The sequence below is a fragment of the Schistocerca cancellata genome, chromosome 3 (assembly GCF_023864275.1).
Source record: "Schistocerca cancellata isolate TAMUIC-IGC-003103 chromosome 3, iqSchCanc2.1, whole genome shotgun sequence".
NCBI lineage: Eukaryota > Metazoa > Arthropoda > Insecta > Orthoptera > Acrididae > Schistocerca > Schistocerca cancellata.
Genome location: NC_064628.1, coordinates 774,447,543 through 774,467,753, shown reverse-complemented (window position 1 = coordinate 774,467,753; position 20,211 = coordinate 774,447,543). Strand labels below are relative to the sequence as shown.

The 20,211-nt window shown below is 42.5% G+C and overlaps 1 protein-coding gene across 1 annotated transcript in view; it reads left to right on the top strand.

The window, feature by feature from the left end:
* The window catches only part of LOC126175813 (fibronectin type 3 and ankyrin repeat domains protein 1-like), a 168,894-nt gene that overhangs the window by 126,562 nt on the left and 22,121 nt on the right, over window positions 1–20,211 (top strand). The window lies entirely within an intron of this gene.

Below are 20,211 nucleotides of genomic sequence, written 5' to 3'. Positions count from 1 at the left end.
ACATGACGTTTATCCACAGGGCATTTCGTCTATAAATAAAAAGGTGGCGTGTTAATCTCTCCGTTAGAAAAAGATTCAGGATTAGTCTCTCATTCAGATCTCCGGGAGGGGACTGCCAACGGGGAAGTAACTGTCAGAAACAGATGAAAAACCAACGAAGGGGTAACATTCTAAGACTCGGAGCGTGGAATGTCAGAAGTTTGAACGTGGGACCGAAGTTCAAAAATCTGAAGAGGGAAATGCAACGGCTCAATCTAGATACAATGAGGGATCAGAAAAGTGAATGAAAAGACGATACAGATTTCTGGTCCAGCTAATAAACGGTAATATCAACAGCAGAAGAAAATATTATAACGGGAGTAGGATTCGTTGTGAATAAGAAGGTTGGGCAGAGAGTGAATTAATGTGAACATTTCAGTGATAAGGTTGTCCTCATCAGAATCGACAGCAAACCAACGCCAACAGCAATAGTTCAGGTATACATTCTGACATGACAAGCAGAAGATGAAGACATTAAGCTTGTGGAGATATTGAACGGGTAATTCAGTGTGTAAAGGGAGATGATAATTTAATAATCATTGGGAATTGGAACGCAGTTATAGAGGAAGGAATAGGAGACAGAGTTGCAAGAGAACATTAGCTTAGGTATAGGTGTGACAGAGGAGAGTGAGCTCTGCAATAAATTCCAGCTACTGACAGCGAATACATAGTTAAGAATCACCAGGGGAGGGGGTATACTTGTAAAATGCCCGGAGACACGGGAAGGTTCCGTCTGTGTTATTCATAGTCAGACAGAGATTGCAAAGCCAGATGTTGGATTGTAAGGCGTACACCGGAGCAGATATAGCCTCGATTCACAATTTAGTAACGTTGAAGCGTAACCTGGAATTAAAGCGAATCGTCCGGAAAATGTGGGAAGAAGAGGGATAAAGAAGTACTGAAGAATGATGAAGTTTCAAAGGATGAACTTATGCTACAGTGAATATCACTACGCAGTTCAGCGGAAGAGGAAATGGGCAGCAATAAAATGGGCATCACAGAAGCTGGACCGACAAACACAGATAGAAGAAAGGTAACTGCAAAGGAAACATGGATAACAGAGGGAATACTTAAACTGATTGACAAAAGAAGCAACTATAAGAACGTTTAGAACAAGACAGGAATAGCGCAACATAGGTCGCATAGGAAGCGTAGGCGAAATGGATACAGAAAAAATATGAAAAATTGGAAAAGACATGGTGGTCAACAGGTATGAATAAAAAAAAATGGTTCAAATGGCTCTGAGCACTATGGGACTCAACTGCTGAGGTCATTAGTCCCCTAGAACTTAGAACTAGTTAAACCTAACTAACCTAAGGACATCACAAACATCCATGCCCGAGGCAGGATTCGAACCTGCGACCGTAGCGGTCTTGCGGTATGAATCAGTGTACAGAAAAATAAAAAACAGCTTTCGGTGAAATTAAAGCAAGGGCGGCAGCTCTGAGAGTGCCTTACATTGGTGGAAACAGATGAGAGAGAAGATAGGTGTAAAGAGCACATCAAAAGCTTCTACGAGAGGTAGCACTTGTCTGATGACATGACAGGAGAAGAAATGGGGATCGAGGTGGAAGACATAGTGGATTCAGTATTAGAGTCAGAGGTCAGCAGACTCTTGAATGACTTGCAACCAACTAAGATAGAACTTATATGAACTGATGACCTGTAGCCATCTGGAACGAAATTATAATTACATATTAATATCTCCAGCTGTTGACAGGCTTTGATATGTATCAACAGAGACAGGTGAAAATGTGTGCCCCGACCGGGACTCGAACCATGGATCTCCTGCTTACAGGGCACAGGCTCTATCCATCTGAGCCACCGAGGCCACAGAGGACAACGCGACTGCGACTGCCATGACCTTCCTCTTCTGTGCGGATGCACACATACACTCCTGGAAATTGAAATAAGAACACCGTGAATTCATTGTCCCAGGAAGGGGAAACTTTATTGACACATTCCTAGGGTCAGATACATCACATGATCACACTGACAGAACCACAGGCACATAGACACAGGCAACAGAGCATGCACAATGTCGGCACTAGTACAGTGTATATCCACCTTTCGCAGCAATGCAGGCTGCTATTCTCCCATGGAGACGATCGTAGAGATGCTGGATGTAGTCCTGTGGAACGGCTTGCCATGCCATTTCCACCTGGCGCCTCAGTTGGACCAGCGTTCGTGCTGGACGTGCAGACCGCGTGAGACGACGCTTCATCCAGTCCCAAACATGCTCAATGGGGGACAGATCCGGAGGTCTTGCTGGCCAGGGTAGTTGACTTACACCTTCTAGAGCACGTTGGGTGGCACGGGATACATGCGGACGTGCATTGTCCTGTTGGAACAGCAAGTTCCCTTGCCGGTCTAGGAATGGTAGAACGATGGGTTCGATGACGGTTTGGATGTACCGTGCACTATTCAGTGTCCCCTCGACGATCACCAGTGGTGTACGGCCAGTGTAGGAGATCGCTCCCCACACCATGATGCCGGGTGTTGGCCCTGTGTGCCTCGGTCGTATGCAGTCCTGATTGTGGCGCTCACCTGCACGGCGCCAAACACGCATACGACCATCATTGGCACCAAGGCAGAAGCGACTCTCATCGCTGAAGACGACACGTCTCCATTCGTCCCTCCATTCACGCCTGTCGCGACACCACTGGAGGCGGGCTGCACGATGTTGGGGCGTGAGCGGAAGACGGCCTAACGGTGTGCGGGACCGTAGCCCAGCTTCATGGAGACGGTTGCGAATGGTCCTCGCCGATACCCCAGGAGCAACAGTGTCCCTAATTTGCTGGGAAGTGGCGGTGCGGTCCCCTACGGCACTGCGTAGGATCCTACGGTCTTGGCGTGCATCCGTGCGTCGCTGCGGTCCGGTCCCAGGTCGACGGGCACGTGCACCTTCCGCCGACCACTGGCGACAACATCGATGTACTGTGGAGACCTCACGCCCCACATGTTGAACAATTCGGCGGTACGTCCACCCGGCCTCCCGCATGCCCACTATACGCCCTCGCTCAAAGTCCGTCAACTGCACATACGGTTCACGTCCACGCTGTCGCGGCATGCTACCAGTGTTAAAGACTGCGATGGAGCTCCGTATGCCACGGCAAACTGGCTGACACTGACGGCGGCGGTGCACAAATGCTGCGCAGCTAGCGCCATTCGACGGCCAACACTGCGGTTCCTGGTGTGTCCGCTGTGCCGTGCGGGTGATCATTGCTTGTACAGCCCTCTCGCAGTGTCCGGAGCAAGTATGGTGGGTCTGACACACCGGTGTCAATGTGTTCTTTTTTCCATTTCCAGGAGTGTATTACCCGAACTCTTATGAGACTTGGTAAGAATGTCTTCCACGAGTAACGAGTGTGTTGCGTAGGGACACTACGAATGTAGGGTGCGGACATATACAGTGAGAATGTGGGTCTCGCGGGAAGCGTGAGCGAGATAGTCCCTGCCAGCACGCCATCCTCTCTGCCCTCGGTGGCTCAGATGGATAGAGCGTCTACCGCGTAAGCAGGAGATCCTGGGTTCGAGTCCCAGACGGAGCACACATTTTCACCAGTCCCCGTTGCTAGATATCAACGCCTGTCAGCAGCTGAAGGTATTAATATATAATTCTAATTCATTTTAACTAAGATAGAAGGTATAGATATTATTATTTCGGAATTTCTGAAGTCACAGGGGGAAGTGGCAACCAAATGGCTATTCAGGTTGGTGTGTAGAACAATGGGACAGGAGACATACTGTCAAACTTTCAGAAAGATATCATCCCCACAAGAGGCCACCCATCCGTTACATCACGTGTTAAGGACGAGGGAGGGGGGTCATCGAAGTGTGACATCATATGACATGGGGGAGGGGGGGGGGAGAAACGAGTCATAAGCTTCGTGACGTTACATGCATAGAGTTTGGTTTTATAACTCTAAACTTCCACTCTAACAAAAAAACCGTTAAAACGCTACCAATTCTAATACGTTATTTACTTGGATTTAAATTTGTATCATTTTTTTGGCATGTGGCAGCTGTGTGATGTGATTGTTGTTCACACTCACTGTAGAGTCCGCGCAAAATACCGTGACCGATAGATGCGCAGTCAGCAGAGCACTTGTGGGAAGATCGATAGTGGTGGGTTTTACAAGCAGGCGCTACAGGGAAAATGCCGAGTGCTAAAGGGAAGTGCCATTCTAAACTGAAGCTCACAATTTTTGTAAACATTACGTGAGGTCCCTCCACACCTGCACTTGCATAGTGACCATTCAGAAACATTTGTTACTTCTGGTTTGGCTAGTATCTAAAACAAAATTCCACTGAAAACGCAGGGATTTATTTTCACTTGGCTTGTTAACCATATGTAACTTCCAGAGAGGCGTCATGAGTGGCGAATTTTGAGTAAAACCTACACATTTCTGTAGCTGCCATGTTAAAATTTCCTTTTATGCCAAAACACAGCGGAGTTTACAAAGTGCCAGCACACTAACAAGTTGTGTAGACACAGCGGTTTATTACGTTTATTAAGTGAGGAAGCAAGGAAAAGTAAAGTCATTAGCTTATGAAAAAGCACATCCTCATTACAAAATAAATGTGTAGTGTCTTCAGTTATGTTGTTCCCAAACCCACAGCGTTTCTCGTTTCATCAAAAATTAAATTCTTTCATTAAAAAAGTCTGTAGTTAATGAAATAACACAGTAGGTAATGAAATTCTACATAATAAACATATGGCAAAATACTCGGCTCTTTGTGCGCTATCATTTGCCAAGATCTCTTTTTGGTATCTCAAAGATGGTTCAAATGGCTCTGAGCACTATGGGACTTAACATCTGAGATCATTAGTCCCCTAGAACTTAGAACTACTTAAACCTAACCAACCTAAGGACATCACACACATCCATGCCCGAGGCAGGATTCGAACCTGCGACCGTAGCGGTCGCGCGGTTCCAGACTGAATTACCTAGAACCGCTCGGCTTTGGCATCTCAAATCGTTCAAGAAATATGAGGGATGTTGTGGATATTTCAGTCTGGTTTTATAGCTGGTGCGGCGAGATCGGAAATGTGTGTGCTACATCAGATGAATTTTCTAGAGATTAGTGACAGATTGAGACTTCCATCGACGTCTAAAGAAAAATTCGATACATCAGCTAAATTTCAAATGCAGCAACATATTATGTAATATCCACCAAACGCAAAATAATAGCGACCCCTATTTTTCAAAGCAAACTTATTAGAATTTATCGCAGTGTCTTACTTCCATGTAAATATTGCGATTTTGTTGGACCTTCCTGCAGTCTCTTTCTTGCTAAGTAATGTTTCCTGATGTTCAAAGTCGTTTCGTACAATTTCCTAATGTTCTCTTCTCTGTTCATATTATACACTGACGAAATGCAGAAAGAAACGTTTGGGCCAAATGTTCAAAATGGTTCAAATGGCTCTGAACACTATGGGACTTCACATCTGAGGTCATCAGTCCCCTAGAATTTAGAACCATTTAAACCTAACTAACCTAAGGACATCACACACATCCATGCCCGAGGCAGGATTCGAACCTGCGACCGTAGCAGTCACGTGGTTCCGGACTGAAGCGCCTAGAACCGCTCGGCCACCGCTGCCGGCGTCAAATGTTCAAATGTGTGTGAATTCCTAAGTGACCAAACTGCTTAGCTCATCGGTCCCTAGACTTACACACTAGTTAAACTAACTTATGCTAAGAACAACACACACCCTTGCCCGAGGGAGGACTCGAACTCCGGCGGCAGGAGCCGCGCAGTCCGTGACATTACGCCTAAAACGGCGCGGCCACACCGCGCGACCGTTTGGGACAGTTTAATTATCTAAAGCGCAATCTGTACAAAAGCTTAAAAAGCTTACTACACTGTCAAACCTCGCACCGTAAATATCATCCCCTAAGGAGAGACGATGGTGATAAAAAAATCTTATTGACTACTCTCGTCCTCAAGTTGAGTATTTCCTTACGGTATACTTCTAGCGGGTGGGCAAATGTTGGCTACACTGTTGTCTATAAGAAATGAAGCACTAAGGGCGTCAGACATCCCATGTTTGTTATTGTTAGTTTTGAAGTACAGTATTTCATTCACGCGCATATTTGCAGTAATACATGTTATACCACTCGTGTCAACCGTTCTTCTGGTTACGATGTCGCGTTTTAATAATCATGAGTGTAAGAAGAGGAACAGCATAGAGAAAAGAAAATTGACATCGATACCAAGCTGCGATGCTGTCATTATGGAAAAATGAGTTCTGCTGCTAACAATAAGTAACACACGGCTCACCATTGCCTAGAGACATCTTATAGCAAGAATGTGACTGGTTGAGCTGACAGAGTTCGTGCATTGGTGATTGAAAATGATAGCATGGATAACTGGACTGTTGTCCTCTGTGCTGCTTGTAAAGTGTTTTGTGCAAAATGTGTACGAGTGTAGGAAGGGAACTGGAAATTACAGAACACTTAAGGTTAGCTTGTGAGACGAAGTTAATCTTTACACGTTGCGAGTACGAAGTGACCTTCTATAATTCACATAGCACTCTTTGTGGTGAAGAAGGACGATGTAAAGGGCACGATGTGAATGTTCGACTTGTGTGTGGTCTTCCATTGGAAAAGGATCTGCTGCTGTTAATCTCTTTGTGGTATCATGAACTTGCCATCACCTCCAGGCAAACTTGGGTACTTCTGTAAACTGATAGGATGCTCTAGTGAAGAAGTGACTGTGAAAACCATGAAGGTAGCAATGAAGGAATCTGTAGAAATGGGTGGTGACTCTAAGGACTTGACAGTGAGATTAGACGATTCTTAGCAAAAGAGGGGCCCTAAGTTTCTAAATTTGGTTGTAACTGCTACTAGTGGTGATAGTACAAAAGTGATAGACGTTGTACCGGCCGGAGTGGCCGAGCGGTTCTAGGCGCTACAGTTCGGAACCGCGCGACCACTACGGTCGCAGGTTCGAATCCTGCATCGGGCATGGATGTGTGTGATGTCCTTAGGATAGTTAGGTTTAAGTAGTTCTAAGTTCTAGGGGACTGATGACCTCAGAAGTTAAGTCCCATAGTGCTCAGAACCATTTGATAGACGTTGTGATATTTTCAAAACTTTGTAGGTGCAAAAATAAAATTAAGGGGGTGCACGACAATACTTGTAAGGCCAATGTTAATGGATTAAGTGGGCAATGGAAGTGGAATGAGTGAAACAATTTTTTTACGATCAATACCCAGATACAATGTTAGGTACAAACACTATCTTGGCGATGGTGATTCCAAAAGTTTCAAGACTATAGAGGAACTGAAACCATATGCAAAGGAATTTAAAATTGAATAATATGAATGTTTTGGGCACATGCAAAAGCGCATGGGAGCACGGCTTCGAAGGCTGAAGCAAACTTTGGGTTCAAGTATGTTCAATGACGGAAAATCAATAGGAAGGTGAGACAAGCATACTGATGGGGCGACTGAGGTAATATGGGTACCCGATAAGACACAATACTACTAACTCTGGTGATACGAGGAATGCAATGTGGGCATTGTTCCTTTATACTGCCTCTTCCAGTGAATGCCCTCCATGGGTAGCCTGTGCCCAAAAGGTTCCTAGGGCAAATATAACGCCAAAAAGGACTATGATCACAAGCAATCATTGCCCGCAGCTGTGACAGACACAAGTTAACCAATTTTTCGTGACAGCACAGCCATAACTGTTACAGCAGTATCTTCACGGAAAACGCAGAAGTCTAATGAGAATGTTAACAATCTAAATTGGTTACTGATTCCTAAAAGTGTGGTTGTGGGGATCAAAACACTGCACTTTGGCATTTACGATGCAACAGAAGTCTACAACCAAGGGAACAGATTGAAATGTGACCTACTGAAAGCATTAAGATTTCCAGCCGGAGTGAACACTGTGTGAGCGCTAAGAAGAGAGGATAAGAGGAGTAGAAAGAAGAGAAAGAGACATGAAATAAGATGGAACGACTGAACAGAACAGAAGAATGAAGAGGAAACTTTTGGAAGGTGAAGAAGAAGATCTTGACATTCCATCCTGTAGTGCGGGAATGTACTGAGAAACTTTGGACACCATTTCCCGTAAATTATATATGTTTTTGAATTTAAGGAACATTTTCCCAGTAACCACTCCAGATAGGCAGATGAAACTTATATACAGTGTGTTTCATAATTCATCTTATACACTTCTAGAGCTTGTTGAGGAGATTTAGCAGATCAAGTTTTACGTAGGAACCCATGTCCAGAAACGTCATCCAAGGCATCACCACACACACACACAGACGTGATAATATTACAAACTTTCTAGGATGATGGAGAATGATGAATGTATCAACGCATGAAGCTGAAGTATGGGTACCGGAAACGAACATGTCGAAAGTTATAAGCGAAAACTGTTCTGATACCTCTGACAGTGGAATACATGTACCGATACTATTGTTGCTAAGAGTGTAGGGTAGGCAACTTTCAGAGGTAGTCTTCTTCTTCTGTAGTGGTCAATCCAAGGATTGGTTTGCAACAGCTACAATGGCAGCTTGTCTCCATTCTGTGCGTCTTTCAGCTTTTCTCTTCATTTCTTTATAGGTGTTACATCCCACATCTTTCACGATTTGATCCATGTACCTCAGTCGTGGTCTTCCTCTTGGTCTTTTTCCCTCGACATATCCCTCTATGATTGTGTTCAGGAGTCCTTTATGTCTTAATAGATGGCCTGTAAATTCCACTCTTCTTTTAACAATGAAACTCCAGAAGCTTCTCTTCTCGCCTGCTCTTTCCAGAACCACCTCGTTTGTGACCTTGTCGATACATTTTATTTTGAGCATGCGTCTATAGCACCACATTTCTCTATGCATTTTAGAGGTCATGTTTACAAGACATCTTTTCTTCTTTTGATCTATACTACCACCTCTGAAAGTTGCCTCTCCTATAGTCTTTGCAACAATAGTACCAGTACACGTATTCCACTGCCAGATGTATCAGAACGGATTTCGCTTATAAGTTTCGACTCGTTCGTTCCCAATATAGGGACCCGTACCTCAAATTGATACTTTTATCCTTCTCCATCAGCCTAAAACGTTTGTAACATCGCAACAGACTCGCCCTCTTTGTACATATATTTGCAGGCGCTGGCGCCTATGATTTTGACGCTCTGTAGCGCTGTTGGATGACGTTTCCGGACATGGGTTCTTACGTAAAACTTGATGTACTAAGTCCCCTCTACAAGGATGTAACATAGATCGTGAAACACCCTAGTGCTCTTTGTGATCAAAATTACATTTTACCGCAGCCATTTGACAATATGTTCAGCAGTGTATAAGTAACTTAACTAAATATAGCTTTTTTTTAAAAAAGTAGGGTTGGTAACAAAAAATTATTTAAAGGAAACCATAAAAGATAGTAAAATATCTAACTTTCAGACTGAACCCTTGTATATGTTGCCAAATTTTCAAATTAATAGAAGTAATAGTTTTCCCATAAACGTTCCTCAGATTTCATCATTTCGACATGGGACAGCAGAGGTACCTCCGACTCCCGTCAAATGTATATACTACGGGTACATAATAAACAGGTCATATCCATTGAGAAGCAAAGAAGGACAGTTGAAATTTGCATCCTACGCCCGCCAAACAGGCGTAACAATTCAGTTAATCAGTTTGAAGAAAGCCGGGATATGTCATGCTTATTGACTTGTAACAAGTGCACCCTGAGCCATTTGTATTAAAATCTTAAATCTATTTCGTCCTTTAGTGCGAAAGAAACACGAGTTGCCCCCACCCTCCCCCAATTTCTTCATCCTCTTCCCAGCTCAGATCCTGGTTACATTCTTGAGCAACAGCGTATTTTGTAAAGACGACTATCGCAAGATGTAATAATGCACAACAGCAACCTATACTGAGACTTAAATTGCTAGATTCAATCCGAAGTAATGAAAGGATAGATTAAGTAGATTAATAAACTGAAATAATTCACTCCAAGCAAAAAAAGTGCAGTTACTTGCTTCTTGTTAATGATGAAAACGAGCCACAGACATTCGCAAGACAGTGACGAAAATTTGGACGGACAGTTAGTCAGGATGTAGTAGCCATCCCGAAGACAGAGACGATGCAGTACAGCGAAGCATTCTCCCAACGTACTGTGCAGCTACCGTCGACGGCCGTGTCCCAGTAACAAGCACTGTCCGCATGCAGCGCCACGCCGGCTGCCCGTGGAACTATGCAGCACGTTACTGCGTACTTGTATGGCCGGCGCAAGCGCAGTAATCCCGCCAGGCACGCTTCGAAGATGTCCGTCGACCACTTCCGAAGCTTGCACTCCTGGAAGGTGCAGCCGCCGATGCTGAACTCGATCGCGTCTTGCACGATTGCGCTCACGCGGTCGCAGTCGAAACCGACCTCGCCGTCGACGACTACTTCGCCGTCGACATCAGTATCTGCGTCGCCAGCCGCAAAGGGTGCTGCACGTCCTGCATTCGCCATACGCGTCGGCTTACTGCCTTTTACGTCGTAACTGGAATTTCTTATTATTTGTCGACATTCTTACACCTTTAGAACAGGCGCAAATGACGTACTGCTAACGCCACACTTAGAGCATGTCAACACAAAACCTTTGGCATATTTTCGCTGACGTCAAAGATAAGTAACACTCTGAAAACTGTCAAAGAGAAACGCTGTTTTCTCAAATACGAATTTCACGTAGGAGTGTTATGTGCCTTCACGTGGGCTTACTTGAGCACCGTGTCCCTTGCGATGTACCACTTAAGAAAATTCCGGGAAGGAAATAGTATTTTACACGAAATATGTATTGTTGATCCTCGTTATGGAGTTGCATGTGTTACAAATAAGTGTGTAGTCTTTCGGGTCTAGTGAAGCAGGGGATACAACCCATCGGCTTTGACCAATGACGTCATACATTAGTCATAGACAGTAATGTCTTCACTTCGAGGCATAGATAATAAAGCAGTTCTGTGTTCCGGATAAGCGCTATCATCGTACATTAAAATAATTATTCGTAATGATATTGAGGTAATTTTGAATATTAGTTTGTTATTATAGAACAATTTTTAGTTCAAATGGTTCAAATGGCTCTGAGCACTATGGGACTTAACATCTGTGGTCATCAATCCCCTAGAACTTAGAACTACTTAAACCTAACTAACCTAAGGACATCACACACATCCATGCCCGAGGCAGGATTCGAACCTGCGACCGTAGCGGTCACGCGGTTCCAAACTGAAGCGCCTAGAACCGCACGGCCACACCGGCTGGCACAATTTTTAGTGTCTTATTTTCGTTTATAGGAATGGATAGTCTGTTTGTGGGTATGTAATTTTCGTTACTGTCTGTCTAGGCGAGCTTCGGTTATTAATCGATATTTCCGTGTGATAAGTTCACTTTCCCGTTAGCTTCTTTCACTGTATTTCACTATTTTGACATAGTTCACTGTTTTTTTTTTCAATATGTGTATTTTCGTGTTGTGAAGTACGTAATAGAAATTTCTCGGCTGTCGATCTTCTTTCGTTTCCCAGCACTAGTATCAGTACGACATTTTCGAATGTGTACTTGCTATATTACAAGTGAAACCCCAGACACAACTACAACTTGTATCTCGTCCTTCACTTCGCCTTTACACTGACGACACACCTAAATTTGTAAGCCGTCCTTCACTTCACCTTTACACTGACACTATACATGTCAATTGGCGAGCAAGATACAAATGTTGCATATAGCTATATAGCTCAAGTAACGAATGGGATACTAGCACCGTCCAAGGCAACAAGAAAACTGTACCCCATAGTGGAGTACGGGATACAAATTGTACATGTATCGTCTTCTTGTCTCCGTGTAGTTCAATTGAGGTACAGGTTGCAAATGTAAATTACGTCTATTTCCACCTTTTCGTTATCAGTGTACATATATAGATGTCAATGGAAGTCTGGTATACATATATTACATACGTAGGTCCTTCTGTCATCAGTAGTTCCCGCTATGTACGTAAGAAAAGACTGTTAGTAATTAGCGGAGACGAAATAAACAACACATCTACAATTTGTATTCCGTGTTCCACTTAGGGTTTACTGAAGCGGAGGATACATCGTTCAAGTGAAGAACAGGACAGTAATGCTAGTGAAAACGAAGAAATCGACTTACGACAAACTCCTATTCCGTACTGTACTTAAGCAACACACTTCGAATGAGCTTTTAATTTGTATCCGGTGTTTCATTTACGGTTTAGTGAAGCAGGGGATACATAGTTCAAGTGAACAACAGGACACCAATGCTAGCTGAAACTAAGAAATCGACGTACGCTGAACTTGTATCCTGTACTGCACTTCAGCAATACAGTTCGAAAGAGTTTCGAGATACAACTGACATACATGTAACGTGATGTATTCTTTGCTAGTAATATATTTCATTCATTTCTTTCCATTGTATTTTGCGGAGAAATACTAAGATACAAACGCGGTATCGTTAACGTGAAAATACTACTGGCTCTTATATATGTGAAGTACAGTTTTTCTCTCTTGCATTCCTTTGTTTGTGAACATTCTTCTCAGCTCTTTCATCTTTGTAATACATGCTCTCTGGCCAATTCTGACGTCATTGGTCAAAGTCGATGGGTTGTATCCCCTGCTAAACTAGACCCAGTCTTTCGTATGGTGCATGGTTGACGTGCTATGACAAATCTTATTGATCTAACTATAATACGTGGCGTTTTATCTTGAAAGTAGGGAGTCTTCTTATTAACATTTGCAAATGAGATGTCGATGTTTATACTGTACGTAATAACCCATACTGAACTTTAAAATTCATAGACATTGTTTTTTCATTCTCTATCGAGTTGGATTTTCTACCACTGTTACATCAGCGTTTGAATTTTGCGTGTTTGTGATAGTGTTCTAAAAGTAATGGCAGCATTCAGTTTATTTTCATTGTCAAACCTGAAGGATGGCAAATTACAGCAATATATAATGCATTAGAATTTTTGCCGAGCGTTGTTGTGATACGTCATGAACAAATTCAAATGCGTGGTTATATATTACATTAATAATAGCGATACTGAATATAGACAAGAAGTATAAACATCAGAAAACTTGCCATACTGTGTGCTGAAATTGATATTTTAAGAAAAACATTCGACGATTTGGAAGTAGTTCACAAATTAGCCGGAAGAGGTGCTACCATAGTCTTGTTTATCGTTGTCAACTTACTACCGTCTCGATCAGTACCCAAGTTTAGCCATGGATCTACTCTATCGCATCTGGTTCATGCATGCAACATGAAATAATACTTTTTAAGTTTTTATAAAAGCAATTAAAGAACAGTTTGTTTGGTTCAAATCGTCTTATTATTTTTCAAAATATCAGCCTTTAAAATTAGTACTATCTTTGATGCAAACAGAACAATTCTTTAAAACATTTTTCCACTGTGTTGTTGTTACCAGCGGCATCGTGAGATAATGAAATTTGCTGTGCTCCCATTTTCTTGTTTGACACAAAGAAGAAAAAGATATCGTTGATGATGATGATATCGTTAGGGGTTGATAAATCACCTGAATACGGGCAGCAAGACAGTAATTCGACATTCTTCTTTGTAAGGTAATAAATTATTTGACATACTGAGCAACAGCTTGCATTGCCACAACGAAAAATAATGTAGCTCTTCCAATTTCTCCTGATATCTTGCCAAGCGATTTAGTGTATATCAGGAGTGTCTAACATTTTAGATTACCTGGGCCGCATTGAAGAAGACGAGTATTTTTGGGCCGCACACAATATGTTTTTGACACTAACTATAATCACTGAGAAAATAATGGGGGGCAGGGGAATGGACCAATAAGACAATTAGCATAGCACGCCTGCGAGTTTCAGATTGGAAGTATTCAATTTATTGCAACTTTGTACACACAGGGAATTTTATGGAACTTTTCTTTTTACAGACCGCGTGATAGATGCTCACTTCTTGGCACGCGGGCTAGCAATCCCTGAAATAAACCAACGTGTATTAACTGTTCTTCGATGCTATAAACGTGAAACTAAAACAATAGTAGTGACATGTCCACTGTAACCAAATAAGCAAGCAGTCATTTTCTTGGAAGGGCTTCCCGAACGAACCTCTTGATTTCGTTTTATGTGGGAGCATCCAAATTGTTGATTGTTCTAGTTCGTGCAAAAATATCCAAGTTAGTCTTCTGTTACGACGCTGTACCCAGACTTTGCATTTCCTAGATCGAATTTTTTGAGTATAACTTCACATCAATCGACAGGAGCCCCTGTTTGACATTCAAACTGAGTCGAGAATTTTTTTTACCAGAAATTCTGTTGTGGGGTCCAAAAAGTTACCGCTTTCCTTTAGCCATGAAAAGTAATTTATTTTACTTTCATAACAAATATTTATTCACAAATTTCACATGTGCTTAAATTAGAATACGGAAAACCAGTTTAACACAAAAAACTCAAAATAAATCACAAAAAGAAAAGAAGTTTACGTAACCTTACATAGTGATACGCAATTTTTCACAAATATTCAATATTGACCCAAGTTTTCCTCTCCAAACTCTGGAAGACAGGCTTGGCAAAATTTCTTGTAACGTATCTCTGGTAAGCAACTACTACCAAGCTTCAAATGCGCCGCATGAGTCTCCCATCTATTTGCAGGCCTTAAAGTGTACGAAATTTCATGAACAAGTGGGGTGGTTTCTCACACTCCTTTGAGGTTCAATAGAGGATTACTTATACCTATTTTTGCCATAGAAATTAGATGCCTCCTCTCTATATTCATCTCTTTCCTCATTGTCTAGTTCACAAGAATCACAGTTTGGTTCATTTACATGATCACTATTGTAAGAAGAGTCATTTTTATCTTAGAGTTCGTTTATAACGCTACCTTCATCTTCCTCTAACGTTTTCCTCAAAAAGTGCACAAAATTTGAAACAAACAGTGACGTACTCGTACATGAATGAGAGATCGAAGTCATAACAACACTGAAAAGGTATGAATATACTAGTTAAGTCTAGAAATAGAATGATATTTAGTTGATAAGCCAATTTTGACCATACAGAAAACAGAAATACTTACGATGTCGTAGGACCAATAATGGCACCACCCAAACTTTACAGCTGTGCTCTGAGAAAGTAGACGACTCACAATGCTTCTAGTTCATCTCCAGGTCGGTTATAAAGTATCGACAACATATGTGCAACTACCAACAATAGAATGAACTACAGCGGAAATAGCAGAGGCTTAAATTTCACTGGTATCGAGAAGGACGTCTCCTGTTACCATGTTTCATACAGATAGTACATTTTTCTCGGTCGTCCGCCCCGATAGCTGAGTCGTCAGCGCGTCGGAATGCGCAAAGGGACCCGGGTTAGATTCCTGGCTGGGTCGGGGATTTTTCTCCGCTCAGGGACTGGGTGTTGCGTTATTCTCGTCCTCGTCATCGTGTTGTGTTGTCTTCCTCACCATTTCATCCACCGGGATGGCGACAGGAAGGGCATCCGGGCACCCCTTCAGTTAACCTTGCCAAATTTTCACCACCATGCCGACCCTGCGGAAGTTCGGGACAACGGCACAAGGAAAGAGAGAGTACATTTTCTCGGTCGAGTTTTTCGAGCGTTTCCTTACACCATCTGACAGGAGCTTAGAAGCAACTGTACTGTCAAATTAATTTCAATGTATCGAGGACAAATCTTTTCATGAAAAATCTGATCTACAGTGAGTGATGCTAGTTGACACAGTTTTCAGTTTACTACTGCATTTTATTCTATAGTACCTACTGCTCATATGACCAATGCTGCGAATAGTGTTAGGCTATTCTTCCGCTAGTAATTAATGATAAATATATTAATTTAAAGTGTGTGTTGAAATCGTAAGAAATTGTGTATAAAAACATAACATCTGTGTCAATGTAGCAGAGATGCGGGGAAAACTGGCATACTCAAATGGCTTTAAGCACTATGGGACGTAACATCTGAGGTCTTCAGTCCCCTAGACTTAGAAATACTTAAACCTACTAACGCAAGTACATCACACACATCCATGCCTGAGGCAGGATTCGAACCTGCGATCGTAGCAGCCGCGTGGTTCCGGACTGAAGCGCCTAGAACCGCTCGACCACAGCGGCCGGCACCAACTGGCATACTTCCTGCAGTAATTTGTATAATATTATTAATGAAAATGCGTACAACGTGCGGATACAAGTCTGAGATACATAACTCTCGTCTTAGTTTTTTCTGCAGTTCTCTGCATCTTTCACAACACAGTTCACATACACAGTCTGCATTTGGCTGGTGGAATCTTGTTGTGGTAGAACTCGTGGTGAATACGATGTGTCGTGTATCATGTTACTACATTTCAGCGTTCGTAGTTTGCCGGCTTCCATTATAGGATTTGCCATCTTTGGCTAGTCAAAAGTCAGGACTCTTGAGCAATAGGTAGAGCTTAATATATTAAACGTGCAATTCTTTCTAACGTTCGCAAGTTTTTATCGTCGCACCAAAACTAAACTATAAATACCATACGTTAAACTTGTTCTTTAAATAGTTTAACAGTGTTTACCTTATACAAAAGTGAAAATCAAGGGGTTTGGCTGATAAACACTTCTTCGGTCAGAAATCTCATTGACTGGAGTACAATTGTCTTCAGTGATGAGTCCCACCTCGAATTGAGCCTCAAACACCAGCGAAGGCGAGTCTGGACGCGCCCCAGACAGCGATAGGGTACCGTCCTGCCTGTCGCCAGCCGTAAAGCCTGAGGAACAGGAGTTATGGTCTAGGGCGCCATTTCTTTCCACAGCAGGAACCCTTCGGTTATCATCCGCGACGCCCTTAGGGCACAACATTGATATTCTATGCCCCGTTTTGATGCCCTTCATGACAAGCCATCCTGGCCTTACATTTCAGCAAGATAATGCCCTTCTGCCCATGGCGAGAGTTTCTACTGCTTGTCCTTGGCCAGCAAGGCTGTCGGATCTCTCCTCAATTGAGAAAGTTTGGAATATTATTGTCAGGGTCCTCCAGCCAGCTTGGAATTTCGACTATCTAAAGCGCAAGTTGGACAGAATTTGGAACAGTATCCTTCAGAACGACACCCAAAACTCTATCAGTCCAAGCCGAACAACTGCTTGGATAAGGGCCAGAGGTGCACAAAAGCGTTACTGACCTGCTCGATTTGTGAAGCTCTTTCTCTTGAATAAATCATCAAATTTGTCTGAAACTGTAATCATTTATTTGTCTGTACATGTACATCACATCTATCGATTTCTGTCCCACTCGAATAATTCCTGCGTGGTGCGTCGGTCTTTTATCCTCAGGACATAAGTAGAGAGAGTAAGTTTAAAGGGAGCAAAAAAATAAATAGACAGTAATAATAAATAGCAATAACAGGGATTTTAAATTGCAAAAATACACTAATGGCCGTTAAAATTGCTACACCAAGAACAGATGCAGATGATAAACGAGTATTCAATGGACACATATATTATACTAGAATTGACATGTGGCTACATTTTCACGCAATTTGGGTGCATAGATTCTGAGAAATCAGTACCCAGAACAACAACCTCTGGCCGTAATAACGGCCTTGATACGCCTGGGCATTGAGTCAAACAGAGCTTGGATGGCGTGTACAGGTACAACTGCCCATGCAGCTTCAACACGATACCACAGTTCATCAAGAGTAGTGACTGGCGTATTGTGACAAGCCAGTTGCTCGGCCACCATTCAACAGACGTTTTCAATTGGTGAGAGATCTGGAGAATGTGCTGGCCAGGACGGCTGTCGAACATTTTCTGTATCCAGAAAGGCCCGTACAGGACCTGCAACATGCGGTCGTGCGCTATCCTGCTGAAATGTAGGGTGTCGCAGGGATCGAATAAAGGGTAGAGCTACGGGTCGTAACACATCTGAAATGTAACGCCCACTGTTCAAAGTGCCGTCAGTGCGAACGAGAGGTGACCGAGACGTGTAACCAATGGCACCCCATACCATCACGCCGGGTGATACCACCACCACCTAGAGACAAGGCCGCGGCGCGAAATTCATAGCAGGTCGTGACGTCACTCCAAGCGGGCCACCATGTTGTGTTTCGAAGCGTTTGTTTATCTACACGTTTGTTGGATCGAGAGCTATATTCGTGCTTAAAACTAGCGATTACAGTGTTTACGTGTAGTGAAGCTACTGTGAACATGGTTTACAAGTGTTGTGTGCCAAGGTGTCGTGGGAATTACGGAACTCGACCGAAAGTAATGTTGTTTTCCTTTCCGAAAGATGCGAATCTGCGTTGGAAATGTCTTTCAGCGGTTCATCGGAACAATTTCCAACCCACTGAGCACACGAAGGTATGTAAAAACTATATACCTAGTACAATTATTATTTTTTTCTGGTGGAATATCTTGCATTTTGGATACATTTGACTGAAATTGTGAGCAAAAGTTCGCAGTAAATAGGCCTAGTATTCGTTATCAAGTGGCTTTATTTTGATTTTGAAAACGAAATATAAATTTGTGGCTCGTGTTACTTTTTATTCGTGTTTAAATTTCTCTGCAGTTAGTATTTTGTTACGCATTACCGTTACGCTTTATTCTCTATTTGTGAGTGGGTGTTGTTTTTCACTCTCGCATTAGTTAGTATGAGTGCTAACGAATGTTGAAACTGCTGTTTTCATGTTTAAAAAGCGACCTCTCTGTATGAAGCATATCTGTTTTATTTTTCGATGTGTCAAACAATGGAACAAATTAATCTAGAAATAGGTTAAATTTATTATTGACGTTTTTAGCTTGACACATTGTCTCATTCCAACTGCTGCAAATGTCTGCTGAGTGTTTGTAGATTTTCACTGTTGACTTATGCTCAAAATCTGCCATATTTTTACAGGAAAAAAATTTACATTACAATAACAACGCATAATTGTTTATGTGAGGTGAGTTAAAAGTGATTGTTTGCTTGGGGAATGTACTCAGCTTTCCTGAGGGAGCTCTATAAACAGCTACACAATATGTATTTAGGATACTAAAGGCAGAGGAATTTAATATTATACACTGTATTAGTGCAGAATTTTTCAAGTGAGTGTAAATAATAGTTGTCTGGTCCAGAAAGAATGTACTTTATCACAGTGCATTTTTCACAAATGTACCTTGTTTTAGCATGTATATCGCAATATTATTTACATCCCGCACTCATACGTTTTCACTGGCTATTGATAAGTCTTATGCAATTACATTACCGGTAAAAAAAGAATTATAAACTATAGTTTTTGCTATATCGCGATTGATAAAGTTACTTATTTTAACCATTCGGCAAAGTACTCTCCTTTTTGCGTGGTATCATTTGCCAAGATCTCGTTTCGTTATATCCAGCGGTTTACGAGATATGACAGGCGTTATGAATATTTCATTCCCGCGCGTTGCGATCGGAAGTGAAGTTGCTTCAGAAGCTCAATTTTTTCGAGATTGGAAGCAGATATTGATCCAAAGTTTTACGAAAATTTCAAAACCTCATCTGTATTTCATACTCAGCAATAGAATGTGTAATATGCATCAAACACAAATTCATAGCGACCCCTATTTTTGATGGCAACATTCTCAAATTTGATACTCATCTGTGAAATACCACAATAGTTATGACCATTATCGAAATGATTGGCACTTCATCATGAAGCTGCCATATAAAGCTAAAAGTATTTCAGAAATTAATTATTTTTTACGGAATAGGTTCTGTAAAACCGTTTGACAAAGATTTGCAGGCCGTGCGTCTCGATTCTTTAAGCGCAGTGCCAAGCCAACCCTGGCCCGCTTTGCGTGACGTCACAAGAGCGCGCCGCGGCCTTCTCTTTAGGTGGTGGTGGTGATACGCCAGTATGGCGATGACGAATATACACTTCCGATGTGCGTTCACTGCGATGTCACCAAACACGGTTGCGACCGTCATGATGCTGTAAACAGAACCTGGATTCATCCGAAAAGATGACGTTTTGCCATTCGTGCACCCAGGTTCGTCGTTGAGTACACCATCGTAGGCACTCCTGTCTGTGATGCAGCGTCAAGGGTAACCGCAGCTGTGGCCTCCGAGCTGATAGTCCCTGCTGCTGCAAACGTCGTCGAACTGTTCGTGCAGATAGTTGTTGTCTTGCAAACATCCCCATCTGTTGACTCAGGGATCGAGACGTGGCTCC